Genomic DNA, 17741 nt, shown 5'->3' with positions numbered 1-17741 from the left:
CCTTAATGCACGTACAATGTTTTAAGTCATCATAAGGCAAGCATTGATATCTCCCCAATTAACCATGTGTGAGACAATTTTTAGAAACCCTCCTAATGATAATAAATGTGGGTACCTAAGTACATTAAAACAAATTTTCAAAAAGAATCTATTTTATCTGAAAATGTGCTAACACGTACACAGGTATAGAAATAGCTCTGTTATTTCTGCTTGCCATTTTTGTGGATGTCTTAAAGCACAAAACAAATGTGTGCATACATTTGAAAATTCAATATATGTGTGGTTTCCTCCTCTAACCTGGACACATCAATGGGAATGCCTTTTTTTTAGGCAGGTAAAAGTGTGCATTTTATGATATATTGCTTTATTATTTTCCCACTAAATGGAGATACATTTTCAATAACTAGATCTACCCACAAAACTCTCAAACTTACACGGGTAGATTCTTTTGAAATCCACTCCTTGAGTTTTAGGATAATTTGTTTCCTTTTTATTTTTAATTTATATGCCACCCTCCCCAAAAAGGATCCAGGACAGCTTAAAGTAGCACTCATAAATACTAGGGGTGTGCCTGGAAAAAAAAGTTTTGGTTTGATTGGCATTTATTATTTGTTTTATGAAGACACCCAAAGGCACCAAAAGAGGAGCAAATAATACCAAAAGAAGGACATGAGTACCCCAACGCACAAAAAGAGGGACAAATGGCACCAACAACAGTGGCATGAATACCCCAAGGCACTATGAGAGGGATGTGAAAGTGATCCAGCTGTGACATCTGTCAGCCCATAAATTGCTAGGGTTGATTCAGCTGACCTGGCTGGCGAGGTGGGTGTCATATTCCTTCCCACCCATGCTCATCCCTCCCAAAACTGTGTGCTCAGTCAACCTTCTCCTATAGAAAAAGCATTGTTATTTGGTCAAGGTTATATGCCACTGTTGGTTCTGCTTTACCCCTTTCACAGCGCTCCCCTGTTAGAACTTCCAAGGGGCTGTGAAAGGGGCAAAAAAGCACCAACAGTGGCATAAACACTCCAAGGCAGCTTGAGAGTGGCAAAGCATCATGAACAGTGACCTAAAGTCAGAGAACACTCTGAAGAAGATCCATAATGGTCCTGACTTAGATATAGGTCCTGACCTAGATATAGGATAAAAGACTAACTGAACCATATAGACACCAGAAGATGATCACTTACCATCCCTGGGCAGGTTGAACCTAGCCGAAATCTCTGGAGGAGAAGGTTTGGAGGTTGATTTCCACTTTTCTGTGCCTGTGCTGAGGTGAAAACACCCCAATGCAATAAGACGGCCCAGAATCAATTCCTCTCCCATCTGGTGGGTGCAACAAATGTGTCAGAATATGTCATACAGGGGACTGCTTCCTTGATACCACTCAGGTGCCCAAGTCCTTCAGAAAATAGATAGTGTAAGGACAGTAGTCACCCATGGCTTACTGGGTTCAAGTCTTCTCTCACTTGCTTTTCTTGGATTGCAGCCTAAAATGGGAGGTATAAGCCATTAAAGGCTAAATACCAGATGAAACCAATAGTTAGCAAGTACCATAAGGGAATTTGCAAAAATCTGTAAAGGAAGAGTCCAGGAGGGCACAAAAACATTAGTGACACATGTATAGGTTCCATGCAATAATGTCCAAAATATTCAGAATTACAATACGGTTGATCAGATCCAGATAGAGAATAACCACTGTCGTGTGTAAACAATTCTGAATCCCAAGGTAATAAGGTGTTCAGAACGCCAAAGCAGAATCCCAAGCAAGGCGAAAAGAATAATAATGGCATCAGAGCCTCAGGACAGACTGCAGCGTAGCATAGCAAGCACAGTGATATAAAGAGAAATGCAACATGTGCATAAAACATTGATTCAGAGGGGTAGTGATATTGTTTGGTCAAGCCACGGTACACTGTAGGCATTCAGAGGCTTGATTCAGAATGGCTTTATTTGGGTGCATCCATGTGCTGAACAAGACCAATAGACAGTAAGTACTCTAAAAAAATTTGAAAAGAACTTTGAAGACAGCAGGATCAGTGGCAAAAACATCCAAACAAAATAATAGAAGAATAAGGCAGCAAGAAGAAAGGCTTTTTATAAAATAATTTATTTATAAAGGTTTATCAGGTGGGTAAGGTAACTTTTAAACAGCCATGCACTCACACATGTACGCATGTGTGCCAGCTTACGACAAAAGACACAGCCATATTATAACATTACGGTAGATTTTTAAAAGCCCGCGCGTGTAATATCATGCCTTTGCGCACCGGACGAATTTTCCAACAGGCCTGGCCATGGGCGTAAAGGCCAGTACGCGCTCAAGTGCTGGGCTTCTTGGACGAGGTGGGCCAGGGTGTGTGTTCTGGGAAGGGAAGGGTAAGGCAGGGGCGGGCCGGACCAGCGCTATTGATGGCTGTCCCGGAGACTCGCACGCCTGCAGCCGACCAGTGCATGCAACTTACTTCAGCATGCGCATGTTATTAAATCGGCGCGTCCATGTGTGTACGTAAGTTTAAAAATCTACCTCTTAATGCATATATGCACACAAATGCACGCATGGTATAAAACAGGCTTAATGCTCATAAATGTGAACACAATTTTGTATGGATGTGCCATGCAAATGCCACCTTTTCTGCGTAAGTGAGTAGATTTTAGCAGTTGCCCAGCAACGCAATTATCAGTTTCCCCAGTTCGTTGCCAGTTTGCTCAGGTAACAGATAGGACTTCCTAACCCCCCTAGTTAACTAGCCTACCTTTTACCCTGTTAGCCCCAACCCTTAAAACCCCACTAATCTCTTTAGTTTTTTTTGTTTCATGACTTACACACCATCCATAGTAGAAGTAAAGTATGCAGCAGGGGGTCCCGGCTCACTCTTGTGTGCATAAATACTTATTTTCGATTTCACTGAAAAATCTAGGAATGCCCATGTCCCACCCAGACCATATTCATTCCCTCCCCTTTTTTTCAAAAAAAAATTTCTGCACATACAAGGAGATATGCGTATACTCATCATGCTTTTTAAAATCAGTGCAGCACGCACAGGCCCAACTTCTGCATGTATCTCCCTGCTTTGGCACTCATAGTACTTTTAAAATTCACCTTTAAGTGAATTAAAAACATAGGCAATGAAAGAAACATTCAATCCAGGAAAAGAAATACCTAGGCAAGAATAACAAACATTAATATCATATGTCCACATTAATAAGAAGCAAGAAAAAAATTGGAGAACAAGGAAATATAACAAGAAATAAAGAGGTGCGAAATGAAGGTACAAGTGCTACCACCAATCCCAAAACTCTTAATTAACCTGTCATTTAAAAAAGTTGTCAAGTGAGACAGGACCACAAAAATAAATTTGCTCTTACTAAAGGCCACCTCACACATACAGGGAAATCTCAGGAAGAAGGTAGCCCTAATTTGCAAAATATGGGACTTAATTTGGAGGAAAAGCTTCCTTCTTTCCTGAGTTTCCCTGGATATGTCTGAAAACATCTGGATTTTCTGTTCATAAAAGGAAATATTTTTATATTTAAAGTATTGACAAAAACAGACTCCTTATCTGACTCAAGTGCAAAGGAAATATAAAGCGTCCCTCTGATTGCGATCAAATCTTGAGAGTCTTGGAGAAATTGAGAACGATCAAGGCTGTCTGAGGGAGGAAACATATCAGAAAAAGGTTCTACAATATTTAAAGCTGTTTTTTTGCCTCAGGTATTTAATAACAATTAGAAATCATGAAAACAGCATATTTCTTGATCAACTCTAGTCCAAACAACCAACGGGTTTTAGGAAAAGTAATAAGTCTTAGGTTTTTGGACCTAGACTTATTTTCCATCAATTCAATTTTGTAACATAGACTTAAAATGCCCTTAATTACAGCCTTTTCAGTTGTCTGTAATTCAGAAATAGCAGAGCCATGTAATATAATAAAGGTCTCAATACTTTCTACCCTTTGATCCATCTTAGGTATTTTCCGAGAAGTAGCTAGTGAAAAATTTGAAAATTGTAACATAGTCTGAGACAATTAAAGTTCCATCCATGACATCTGCATCCAAATGTCTCTCAATGAAATTTCTTTTGGCTCTGAAACATCTTCAGCGGGAGCTACCAAAAGATGAGATTGAATTAGAAGAACCAGATGAGGAATATCAACTCTTGATTCCTTGGACAGAAAACCTTGCGTGGAAGAAGCCCTTTGTGGAGCAGAAACCTCTTAAGCTCCAATTGGTGAAGTCCCCAATACATTCACTGGGGTCTCCATCAGACCATTCACCGGAGACAAAGTCGTTGAGGGGAAAGAAATCTTCCCCTTTCTTTTCCTGCCCGTATGATCCTGGAGAAAAATGTTGCGATGGGGCGCACCCCTTTGGCACCGCTGCTACTCAGATTTTATGGGGGAACTTTAGTGTTACTGTGATGATGTCAGAACTGCTCTGCCAGTCCCATCATTCTCTTTCTCACTTGGCAAGCCAAGAACCTTCAATGCAGGTAGGAATCCCCCGAGAGGCTTGAATACCTGAAGATATGGAGTAAGAGTTAAGGCAAGAAGAAGCATGGCATCAGAACCCCAAGGCAGGAATGGTAACTTTTAAACAGCCGCAAATATACCGACTCACACCAATGGACATGTCCATTTTATACCATATGTGAGTATATGCGCGTATGATATAAAAGTGGCAGTATGCACATACATGTGTGTGCAATTTTATAGGGATGCATGCATATGCACCCAAATACCACCTCTACTGTGTAATTCAGGGGATTTTGCTAGGTGCATGCACCAATGCAAATACCTGTTTCCCCAATTCATTCCCAGTTCACCACGGTAAAGGATAGGACTTCCTAACACCCCTAGCTAGACAGACTTTCTTTTACCCTATTAGCCCCGACCCTCCAAACCCTGCTAACTAGCGCAGATTTTTTTTTTATTTTAAAATTTACACCCCATCCATAGCAGAAACAAAGTGACGCAGTAGGGGACCCCGGCGCACGCTTGTGCACACATTTCAAGTGATCTTCCCAGAATGCCCATGTCCAGCCCATGGTCTGCCCAGACCATGCCCACATGGGTGTTCCTATTGTCTTTAAAAGTTTTTTTTTCAGATTTTCAGGATAACCATCATAAATATGCATGAGATAGATTTGCATACAATGCCTCCATTGTACGCATGAGATAGATTTACATACAATGCCTCCATTGTATGCAAATCTATCTCATGCATATTTATGGTGGATATCCTGAAAATCTGGCCTGTTTGTGGCTCTCAAGGACCGGAGTTGACCAGCCCAGCACTAACTATTGGTGTCGCCCGGGATATGGAGAGGTGTCTGAAATTTTACATTTCTTTTTTTTGTTGTAAAATACATTTATATTAAGTTGCTGCAATTTGTACTTTGCTCTCTGATTTTTTTTTCAATTTCTGACCAATGTTTTTTAAATTTCTGATTGTTATCTTAAGGAAAACCAATGATTCTACTGAATTTGGTCCCTTTGTCACAAAAAGAGCTCAGTGAGAGAACTGATGATGCTCATACAGTGACTATGTACATTAAAAGGAGAATTTCTAAAGCCTGGTGCAAGCATAAATTAAGAGATGCATGATCAAGGTGGGCTTGCGTGTGCCCACCGTATTTTAAAAGCCATCCAAATCCTTGCGTATCTCCTGCTGCGTGCACATCTCGTTCCGATTCAAAACTGGGTGCAGGCGGAGGGAAGTCTGGGAGGGACATGGCATTCTGGAGAGGGGCTGAGAGATGTGTGTGCAACTACTTGCGCACCCAGGTCTAGAGCCGTGTACGTTTACTTCTGCTATGGAGAAGGTATACGTTTTAAACAAAAAAGAAAATAGCCATATCTGTGGGACTTTAAGGGTCTGGGTTAACTGGGGAGATTGAAGGCTATTAAACCAGGGGGTTTGGAGGATTTTGCTCTTATTTTGGGGAAATAGTGGAAGAGTTGGTGAAACTAGCAATGGGGTGGGCACACTGCCCCTTTAAAATACCCTGACTTATGTAGTAGAAGAAGAATTTGCATGCCCATGCTCATGCCCACTTAATATTAGGTGTACAAGTGCACACGGCCAGGCTATTTTATAACATGCGCACATATGTGCACGCAAGTTATAAAATGGCCATGTCCCTAGGTGTGAACAAACACACATGTGCCGCACTCAGGTTTGAAAGTTATCATCTCTGAAAATAAGCCAAACTTAGTGCAAGAGTTACAGGCACAAGAATTAGTGCACTGTCTCACTGAGTCTTTTACACACAGAGGGCTGCCTCTAAGCCAATGCAGTGTAGAAATACAGCACATACTGCAAGAAATAAACAATCTCTCTGACTAATACCTTTCCTGCAGCCACTGGCAAAGTGTTAGCTGAGGTAGTAATCTGTTTTGCCTGTTGATACATACTGTAACCCAATTACCGAGATTAAAGAATTTTTCCTGCTACTAGAAAACACTCCAAATGACAGCTAGGCAGAGTTTCAGTGAATGACTCTAACAGCGCACCTTAAGGTGAATTTTAAAAGCCGCACACGCGTCAAAGCCGGAAGATATGCACAGAATCTGGCCAGCGCATGCCACAGGGAATTTAAAAAGCATGCAAGTATGCGGAAAAACAATTTTTGGCAGAAAAGGAGCAAGGAATTGGCATGGTCTGGGCAGGGCATAGGTGTTCCTAGATTTCTGAATGAAATCTGTACGTAAGTGTTTACAAACATAAGCATTCACCGGGGTTCCCTACTGCGTGACTGTACTTCTGCTATGGAAGGCGTGTAAGTCCTGAAACAAAAACAGGATCTGCGACTGCGCTCGCATGTTATAAAATTGGACATACATTTGTGCGCACCGGGTTGCACACTCAAGTGTATGCCCACGCGTATGTTTTAAAATCTGCCCCATATAGCACAAATCAAATAATTGAATAGAAAATGCTAGAGGAAATTTTTTCATATTATAGAGGGACACTAATGCTGAATTGGGACTGCAGTTTAAATTTTTAGACACCAATTTAAATAATTATTTGGTCAATATTGAGCTCTAATTATCTGGATAAGTTTGGACTTCTAAAAATTTCAATGTAGGTAGATTTTTGTTTTTGTCTTAGGGCTTCTGTTGATTTAAAAAGTAGGTAGTCCTTATATGTGATTACTTTAAAAGAAAGGATTCTTTGTTTTGAGGAAGTGAGAGAACCGTGAAATTTGATTTGAATAGGTCTTAACTAAAGATTTGTTAGAAAGGAAGAATAGCGAGCATTCAGGAAAGATAACTATAATGTGAATTCTTAAAGGATTTTGTTGGAAAAAATTTGCCTTAAAAACCAGATATATATATAGCAAGGCTAGAAAAGTTACCTCAGTCCTGAGGGAGTACTGAGAACAGAAGTAACCTCTGCTGGTGAGTACAGAATCTGTGAGTATTGCATTATTGGGAAATACTTTTGTGAGTGAAAGCTTAGGAGAGAAGAGAAATTGTGGAATAAATTGGTAACTGGCAGATTTTTTTCTGGCTTTGGTTTTCAAAAAATTTAAAAGTATGTAGATTTTGTTTCTGTTTTTGAGCTTCTAACAATTTAAAAGTAAGTAGTTGTTTGTTTCTAGAAGAGGAAATGATATCTAATGGTAAGGAAACACTTTATAAAAATTTTCAACAAATCACAACTTTTCAGTTGTGAAATTTGAATAGCAGGCCTTTTTATGACTGTAGCATTTTCACCTTTCTTTTGGCATCTTTTGTATCTTTCCTCCAATTTTTGATGTTCTTCATTGGTCCCTAATATAATGTTTTGATTAGTCAAGGAGGGGTCTTGTGATCAGGATGGGATATACCCCAAAGTTTGGAAAGAACTAAGAAATGACATTGCAGACTTATTAATAATCTTTAATTTCTCATTCAAATCAGCTACTCGACCTGAGGATTGGGAGCTGGCTAATATAACACTCAGTTTTTAAAATGGCTCCAGAAGTGATCCAAAAATTACAGACCTGTGAGCCTGATGATGATAGTGGGGAAAATGGTAGAATCTATCCTGAAAAATAAAATTATGACCATCAAAATAGACAGACTAATAAACCAAAGGAAACATGGATTTAGCAAAGGGAACTCTTAGAAATGTGTTAGATTTGTTTTTAAGGGGTTAACAAACATGAGGACAAGGGTGAATCAGTTGATATATCTAGATTTTGAGAAGACCTTTGACAAAGTTCCTCATGAGACTCCTGAGGGAATTAAAGAGTCATGGGATAGAAGGCGATGTCCTATTGAGGACTGGAAACTGGCTGAAAGATAGGAAACAGAGTAGGACTGAAAGTTCACATCAATCAGTAAAGAAAGAGAAATAGTGGAGTATTTCAGCAGTCTGCACTGGGATTAGTGCTTTTCAGTATATTTATAAATGATTTGGAAAGGGAGTGATGTGTGTGGTGTGGTGTTCAAATTCACAGATGACAAAAAAAATTGTTCAGAATGTTTCAGATCATTAGCTAATTGTGAGCAATTGAAAGAGGACCATGTGAGACAGATGAAATTTTAATATGGATAAGTACAAAGTGATGCAAAAGGGGGGCCAATGTAATAAAACCCGCACTAAAATCTGTTGCACGTCCAGGCCTGCTCACCTCGCTCGTGCTTCAGCGGGTCCCGGTCCAACCTCCCCCGCAGCAGCAGCCAGCTCCCTGTGCCCGCGGCGCCTCGTGGCACCATCCCCAGGCCCTTCAGGACCTTCGACCTTCGACGGGGCTCGGCGTCCTCCTCCGCATTGGGCCCGCCCCTTTAAAGGGCCAAGGGTGGGAAACTGCTCCACGACACGCAGAGATCATGTCACCTAGGCACAGTATATGAGCGAGTGTCCGCTCCTCAGTCCATCGCATTGGCAATCGGGTCATCACCTCAGTGTGAAGCTAGTGTGCTGTCCTTGTGCTTGTTCCAGTGTTCCTACGTTCCTTGTTCCTGTGATTGTTCCAGTGTTCCTGTGTTCCTCGTTCCGTGCTAGTTCCAGTATTCCTGCGTTCCAGTGTTCCTGTGCTTATTCCAATGTTCCTGCATTGCTCCTGTGTTCCCATGGTCCTTCCTGTGTTCCAGCGTCTGTTCCTGCATTCCACCATTCCTAAGTCCTGTCCTCATCTCGCTAACCAGGTTGTACCCTCACGGACTGATACTCGGTACTGACATCGGCTTGCCTGACCACACTTGGACGGATACCTGGAATTGACCTCTGCTTGCTTGACCTCGCTCGGACTGATACCCGGAACTGACCTCTGCTTGCCTTTTGAACACACTTGGACTGATACCTGAAACTGACCTCTGCCTGCCTTTGACCACGCTCGGACTGATACCTGGAACTGACCCTTGCTTTGGCTGACCTTCCTCAGATGGATACCCTGGCTTTGACCCTTGCGCTCCATTCGGACACTCTCTTTGCTTCTCCTGTGACCACCAGGCTAGCCTGCTTCGACTCTACCCATGGCCTTCTTCAAGCTGGACCACTAGGCGCTGCCTATCCTACCCGGAGGAATTCAGTTTGTGTCTTGTTCCCGTGGTCTCCGGTACTCTCGGTTCCGGTCTAGCTTGCCTGTTTGCTGACAGCCGCGCACCTCTTCTCTTGGTGGGCACACCTCTCCAGGAGACCCCAGAGGCCCACCTAAGCCCAGGCAGTCCGGGAATCCAAGGACTCAACCCGTGGAGCCCCAGGACCATTATTGGTGAAGTTCCTGTCAGCCTCTGTCTCCTCATGTGCTTTGCCTCCTGGCAGCATGCGCCTTCTGGGATCTCCCAGAGGCCATACCAATCCTGCGCCAGGCCAAGGGTCCACCTCCAGCGCAACAAAATCAGAGTTAGATTTTATCACAGGTTTTATTTAATGCAGGCATTAAGAAATGCAGTCCCTATGAGATGCAGTAATCTAATATGTACAACACAACCAACTTATTCCTTCAACCATCTACTGTGGCCATCATAATAGGCACTTCTGGTATCTAAATATCTTCTTTGACATGTCTTTAATTATAGGCCAATGTTCTTTTTTTTTTTTTCCATTTTTAAATTTTTTTGAAAATTAAAAAACACTTATTTTCTCATGCCAAAATAAAACTCCCCAACATGGGACTGTGTTTCTGATGTCTGCATCCCCAACATGTTTCAGTTCTATATCGGGGAGTATAAATTTGGCATAAGAAAAGAAAAGATAATCAATTTTTAATTTGCCCATCGTGCATCAGGGCATTTTTTGGTGGCTGGGGCTGTGGAATGAGAAATAGGTATTTAGCCCATGAATATGTTTTACTACGAAGTATGGTTTGATACTCAACCCAGTACATTTTATCTTGGAGATCGGATGGATGGGGCATCGGGTGCTCTTTCTCCCTCTACTTTAATTTAATTTTGGGATTGAAAGGAGTTTGCGGAGGGGGGATCCAGTGTTTGACCCTGTTGCACTGGAGGTGGACCCTTGGCCTGGTGCAGGATTGGTACGGCCCACAGGGAGGTCCCAGAGGGCGCCTGCTGCCAGGAAGCGGAACACACAAGGAGACAGAGGCAAGCTGGAGCTTCACAAATAACAGTCTGGGGTTTCCGTAGGTTGAGCCCTTGGGTACCCGGACCGCCTGGGCTTAGTTGGGCCTCAGAGGATCTCCCGGAGAGGTTTGCCCACCAAGAGCAAGGGTGCACGGCTCATGGAGAACAGCTGAGCTAGACCAGAACAGAGAGTGCCGGAGACCACTGGAAAGGAACAGGAACTTAAGGTCCTCCGGACAGGATATGCAGCGCCTAGCAGTCTAACTTGTAGACGGCCATGGGCAACATCATAGCAGGCAGACCTGGTGATCACAGGAGAAGCAAAGAGAGTGTCCGAGTGAAGCGCAAGGGTCAAAGCCAGGGTCTCTCAATTTTTGGGGAAAACATGTTTGAAAATCAGTTTGTTCTGTGTAGGTATTCAAGTACATGCATATCTTTGCACTTAGACCCCTTATGTTTATCTCTCATAAAGGAAAGATAAAAACAAAAGGGGAAATGTAAACATTGACAACCACTTCACCCTCAAAATATTCATCAATACTACAATCAAAGCTTGCTACTTCAAACTTAACTTACTTAAAAAACTAAAACCCCTCTTACATCTTAATGACTTCCGTACTATTTTACAGGCCTTCATTCTATCAAAAATTGATTACTGCAATGCCCTCCTCCTAGGACTACCCAAAAACACTCTATAACCACTCCAACTTCTCCAAAACGCTGCCGCCCGGATCCTAACCAACACCCACAAACGTGACCACATCACCCCAGTACTCCAACACCTTCATTGGCTTCCAGTCGCTAAAAGGATAACCTATAAAACCCTCACGCTAGTCCACAAAGCCCTCCACAACCAAAATATGCCCTGGTTTAACGAACACCTTACATTTCATAACTCTCTCAGGCTGATAAGACAGCAACACCAAGCAACACTGCATATCCCTTCACCCAAAGACTCTAAGCTTATCTCTACCAAAGCTCAGGCACTCTCATTAGCTGCCCCGGCCCTATGGAACAACCTCCCCCCATCACTACGACAAGAGACATGCCCTAAAAAATGTAAACAGGACCCGAAAACCATCCTATTCAAACAAGCATTCTATGAACAACACGCCACCCCCCCATAACACCCTCTCCCCTGGCCCTCCTCGACCTTCCCATAAATAGTGACTCTGTCATAAAATTGATTTTGCTGTAAAACCATTATACTGTAAATATTGTAAATATTGTTTTGTTTATTGCTATACTATACATTCTTTGCCACTCTCCTTACATCTTGTTGATAATTACGCCAACCTTTTCTCCCACAGTTCTTTGTTACACTGTAAAGCATTTGTTGCTAAGTTCTGTTATATGTGAACCGATGAGATGTTCCCAACGTTCATCGGTATTTAAAATTTGTAAAAATTAAAAAAAATAATAATAAATTTATTTATTTGTTTGTTTATTTTAAAATACTTGTTAATCACCTTCCTGATAGAAATCTCTCAATGCAATGTACAATATAATATATTACAATAAAAACAATAAATCAACCTTCCTTAAAAACAAAAACAAAAAATAACAGAAACGGCAGTCAAAAAACTTGATCATATCCTATTAAGGATATAAACATAAGAGGAGAATGTGGGCTTAGTAAGGAGGGTCACAATTAGAAAGCTAAGATTTCAAATACGTTCTTTCGCTCCATATGCACAGAAGGTGGTGAATGTGATGTACAAAGACAGGATACAGAGAATATAAATAACAGTCAAATGATCACATTCATTAACAATGGAGGAAGTACTCAAGGTCGTTGCAGAGTTTCAACAGACTAAAGTAGATGTATTCCCATGCCAAAAAGTGGAAACAAGGAAGAGGCAGATAATTACAGACCTATCAGTTTGATTTCAGTAGTGGGAAAAATAATGAAAACACTGCTAAAAAAAAAAAAGAATATTGCAGTAGGTTGAAATAAGTAAATTATAAACAACATGGGTTCTATATAGGGAGGTCTAGTCAAACAAACCTGATAAAGAGGCCTATTTACTAAACTGCATTACACATGCATGGTAACATTCATTTTTAACACACATTATTGCAGTTTGTTTAATGGGTATTCACTGAAGGCTTTGGGGTAGATTTTTAAAGTTATGTGCGGGCGTAGATTTGTTCGTGCAACCTGGCGCAAACAAATCTACGCCCAATTTTATAACATGCGCGCGCTGACGCACGCATGTTATAAAATCCAGGGTTGGTGCATGCAGGGGGATGCACAATTGTGCAACCTGCACGCGCCGAGCTGAGCAGCCTGCCTCGGAGGGAACATTTTTCCGGCCCCCCCCCCCACCTTCCCCTCCCTTCCACTCCTAACCCACCCCCCAGCCCTAACTAAATCCCCCCTACCTTTGTTAAGAAAGTTACACCTGCCCAAGGCAGGCGTAACTTGCACATGCCGGCAGACTGCCGGCGTGCCATTCCCCGGCCTGGGGGTTGGTTTGGAGGCCTCAGCCACGCCCCAGGAATGCCCCAGAAATGCCCCCGGGCCGGCACCATGCCCATGACCTCATGGCCTCCGAATTCCGCACCGCCCCCAACATGCCCTGACACGCCCCTGACACGCCCCCCAAGCAAAGCCCCGGGACTTACGCGTGTCCCAGGGCTTTGCATGCACCGGTGGCCTATGCAACATAGGCGCGCCAGCGCACAGGGCTTTTAAAATCTGCCCCTTTAAGTTCATTAGAGGTTCATATTGACCTACAGACCTTGGGTAAGTTTCCTCAGATATACTTATCCAAATAGCATATACTGTATATTTGGCATTGCAATCATACTACTGAATATATCCAGGCAATCCCAAAGTCATCCAGATAACCTTAGGACTGTTTATAAGCATAATTAGAATTATTCATATAACTTACCTGTAAGAGAGGTGGTCCCTTCAGCCGAGACAAGGTTGTTGCCACCACCGAGCGGAGACCCCTGGTGGTCCTCATCATTGGGAGGTGGTTCCGAGAGAAAACTACTAAATTAAGTTCCAAGTTCCTGTTGGGTTCTCTACCTTCAACTATACCAGCCCACGTTCCCTGCGGGTTGAGCCCTTGGGTGCCGGGGTCGGCAGAGCTTAGGCGCAGGTCTCTTAGACGGCAGGCGGTAGACAGGTCAGGCGTACCAAGGGTCGAGGCAGGCAGCAGGCTACATGACTCAGGCTGAAGTCTGGGCAGGCAGCAGACAAGCAGGAACAATGGAGCAGGCTGAAGATCAGGGCAGGCAGCGGACAAGCAGAAATGATGAACCAGGCTGAAGATCAGGGCAGGAGGCGGACAAGCAGAAACGATGAGACAAGCAGAGTCGGAGCCAGAAGATCAATCCAAGGAAGCAGGATCGAGGAGGAGCTGTAATAGGACTAGGGCTGGAGCAGGAGCAGGATTCTGAACAGGAGACAGGAGAATCACAGGAACGCGGGATCAGGATGCAAACAACACGCACTCACCAGGAGCTGGACCTGTTGCCAAGGCAAGGAGGAAGTGGCAAGGCAGGGAATTTATACTTCTTTTGCCTGACATCATCATCCCAGGCCACGGGGAACTTTCCCACCATTACCTTACAGGTAAGTTATCTGGATAATTCTAATTATGCTTTTAAACAGTCCTAAAGTTATCTTTAAATTGAACTCAGGTGTGCACATGCTCACCTAGGGGACCCAGGAATCGCAGCGGCATTGGCAGTGTCAGGAGTGCCGTGAGCAGGCCGCAATGGCGACAAACTGCACTGGGACACGGCAGCAGCAGGGGAATGCTGGAATGGACTTCCTGCCGCACAGGTGAGAAGACCCGACCTGACTCTCCGAGGGCCGGAGCACCTAACATTACCCAGATAATAATGAAAATATTTAACTTGCCTATGATTAAAGAGGCAAGAATTTAAATATCCAGGGTTTGTCTGGGTAACTTGAATATTATAATAAAATAATGTGGGTAATCCAAAAACTTAATTTAGTAGTTTTCTCTCATTAAAATCTCACTGTTACTGCAGATGAGATTAATAAATTAATAACAAACCATAAAAAACACTAAAAAATGCCAAATCTCAAAAAAGATTATCCAAAAAATATACTGTATATATTGTATGGCTGCTAATTTGGATTAAAAAATGATCTGTTGTATAATATTGTTCAACGATGGGAACCCAAATGCTATAACAATTTATTTGAATATATCAAACCAATGTCCCCAGTTTTATAGTCCTCCTATAATTTGGTAATGTTTCAAAACAAATGTGTACATCCACAGCAAGGAACTACAACAAAAGGCTTTTGTTTCACCATAAATATGGCTTCCCCAGTGGGATAAATTCAGATGATTTTATAATGGCATACACCAAAACTAATCTGTCATTGCAGGGTCTTTTGAGTCACAATTCTGAATGAATATTACGCAGGTAAATCCCTTTGAATATTTACCTCTTACAGGTAGATTTTTAAATTGTTGCTCGCGTAAGTGGGCTGCACACGAGCAACGTGAATTTTAAGAAGCCAGGAAGTATGTGCATACATGCCCGTGCACGCGTCGATAACAAGGGGGTGGAAAAGGGGTGGGGCATGGGCGTTACCAAGAGTTATTTATGTGCATAATTCTGAATTTTAGAATACCTGACCATGGCGCACAATGGTGTCTGCATAACTTTACTGCTAGTCCTGATGAGAAGTAAGGTCTCACGTTTTAGGGATTTTCAAGACTGCTGAATTAACATATATACTTGTGGGGGGGGGGGGGAGAGAGAGAACTGTAAGATGTCTACCACTGTAAGGGGGTACTTGTGCACTTTCAACTCAGGGTGGGTTTGGTTGGAGGGTGCCATGTTACATTGGTGTGCTACCCTGGCCATGGGGGAGAGAATGAAGGACTTGAAAAGGTAAATGTAAATTGGTTATTTATTCTCTCAGACAATAGAAGAACTAGGGGGCACTCCATAAAGTTAGCAAGTAGCTCATTTAAAACAAATTGGAGAAAATTATTGTTCACTAAGTGCATAATTAAGCTCTGAAATTCATTGCCAGAGGATGTGATTATGGCAGTTAGTATAACTGAGTTTAAAAAGGTTTGGATTAGGTTCTTATGATTCAAACCCACCTTGAGCTGAAATTGTCCCTTTTACAGTAGTATATATATATATATATATATATATATATATATATATATATATTATCATATTGTTTCTCCTACAGTTCTCTCTCTCTCTCTCTCTCTCTCTCTCTCCCTTCCTTCCTCTTTTTCTGACCCCCATAAAGACATGAAAAAATGGTTTTCCCCTGTATGAGCATATGTGTGTAAAAGCCACTAAAGCTCTGGTGGCAATACACAAGACATTTACTTGAGCCACCATTTAAGATCATGCTCACACAATGCATTAGTACATGCATTTAATGCAAAATCTTTAATTACACTTCTGCACTAGATGCACATTTAAAGTTTTATGTTAATGACTGTATTAACATGGATTAATGCAAACTACATTAATTGTATTAACACAAACTGTAACATATAAATGAGCTAGTAAGCATTGTTTAATAATTTATTCAGTTCATAGAGAGGGATATTTTATAACCCAGCATGGTCAAGTAAATATGTTTGTTACCTTTATGCTCAGACATTATCCTGAATAAGTTGGCTTTGAAAATTTATAGGTAAGTGGCATCATACCCTCAAAGATGAACTCACACAAAGTTACACATACTCTTCAAAGGATTTAACTTGTCCAGGTAAACTTACATGAGTAATTTTTCAAATCAAAAAGTATGCACATAAGTTCCTACACCACTGGAAGGTCTTGTTTGGATGGAGACCTCGCTATTTGAGAGAGTCACAAGGCCTTCTCAATCTGTTGCGAATGCAGATGGCACTTGGGAGCAGATGTGAGTATGAGCCCTTGGGCCATGGCACAACCCCTGGGCAAGGCTCCAAGGTACGCACCGTGAGAAGGTTAGCGCATCCGAGCATGGACTGGACAGAAGCTTGGAGACTTGGAGCACTCGGAGACTTTGAACACTTGGAACACTCAAGCCTCCACTGAACCTGCGCACACAGGTCTCTAGAATAGTCTTCCAACCACTCGATAGCCCTTTTGAATGTGCCGCTTGGGAATGGCTAGTATGTCAGGGCATTCAGAGGTCGAGGGAAGTAGAAGACTCTGGCAATGAGGACATGACAAAGGCACTGAAGACTTGGAACTCAGATGAAGGCACTGAAAACTTGGATCTTAGATGAAGACTCGGATTCAGGTTTGGGTTCAGGTTCAGATTCAGGTACAGGTTCAGGTTTCATATTCAGGTTCAGGAATGGAACGAGCCTTTGCTGCAGCGCACCCTATACTGCCCGTGGGCTGGTTGTGGACAATGCTGATTGCTAAGCAGACTCTGGGCTTGAGATTTGGATATGGACAGAAGCTGGGACATCACTTTGAATGAGGAACACCACTTGGGATGACAAACATCACTTGGAATGAGGAACAAAAAGATCCACTGGCTGGAAAACCTCTGTAAGACTGCAACCAGGAATGAGACTAGGAACTTGGAACTTGGAACTTTAAAAACAAGGATGGACTCTGAGGACTTGTCCCAGTGAAGACAGACTTGGAGACAGACCTTGTGCCATGAGGCACCCTACACAACCCAACATGCGCTGGTAACAGGCCATGTCACTTGCATGCCTGGAGGTCAGACGAGAGAAGACCTGAAAGGCAGGACTTGGAGACAAAGACTGGAACATCATGGGCTTGATTGAAGATTTGGAAGATACTGAAGACAGGAGCTAATGAGAGACCAGGAACACGGAACATGGAACAAAGAAACATAGAGGAGCTCCCACCAAGAACATGAAGAAGTGAAGTTCAAGAACTCTAATGACTGCTTGAGCAAGAGCTGGAACTGGAAATTCAGGGGTGAAGCAACTCCTTTTCGAAGGCAATGAGGGACTGGCAGAAAAGCCTTTTATAGGACTGCAGGCATGACATCATCAGGGACAGCCATGGGACTTTTCCCACTGCAGTCCCTTTAAATTGTGAGCAAAGGTGCACACCTAGGAGGCCACTGGGTGCAGGAGCAGCAAGTTGGCAGCGTTTCCAAGCCGCATGGAGGAGTAGAGGCTCAGTGTCTCTCCAGGTTTGCAGTGACAGTGGCAGCATGGAGGATGGGTCGCACAGGATCAGCGCAGTCAGAGATGACAGCATCGCTTGGGAGCAACA

This window comes from Rhinatrema bivittatum, chromosome 2 (assembly GCF_901001135.1).
Source record: "Rhinatrema bivittatum chromosome 2, aRhiBiv1.1, whole genome shotgun sequence".
Lineage (NCBI taxonomy): Eukaryota > Metazoa > Chordata > Amphibia > Gymnophiona > Rhinatrematidae > Rhinatrema > Rhinatrema bivittatum.
The sequence above is the reverse complement of the archived record's forward strand: the minus strand, read 5'-3'. Positions refer to the sequence as shown.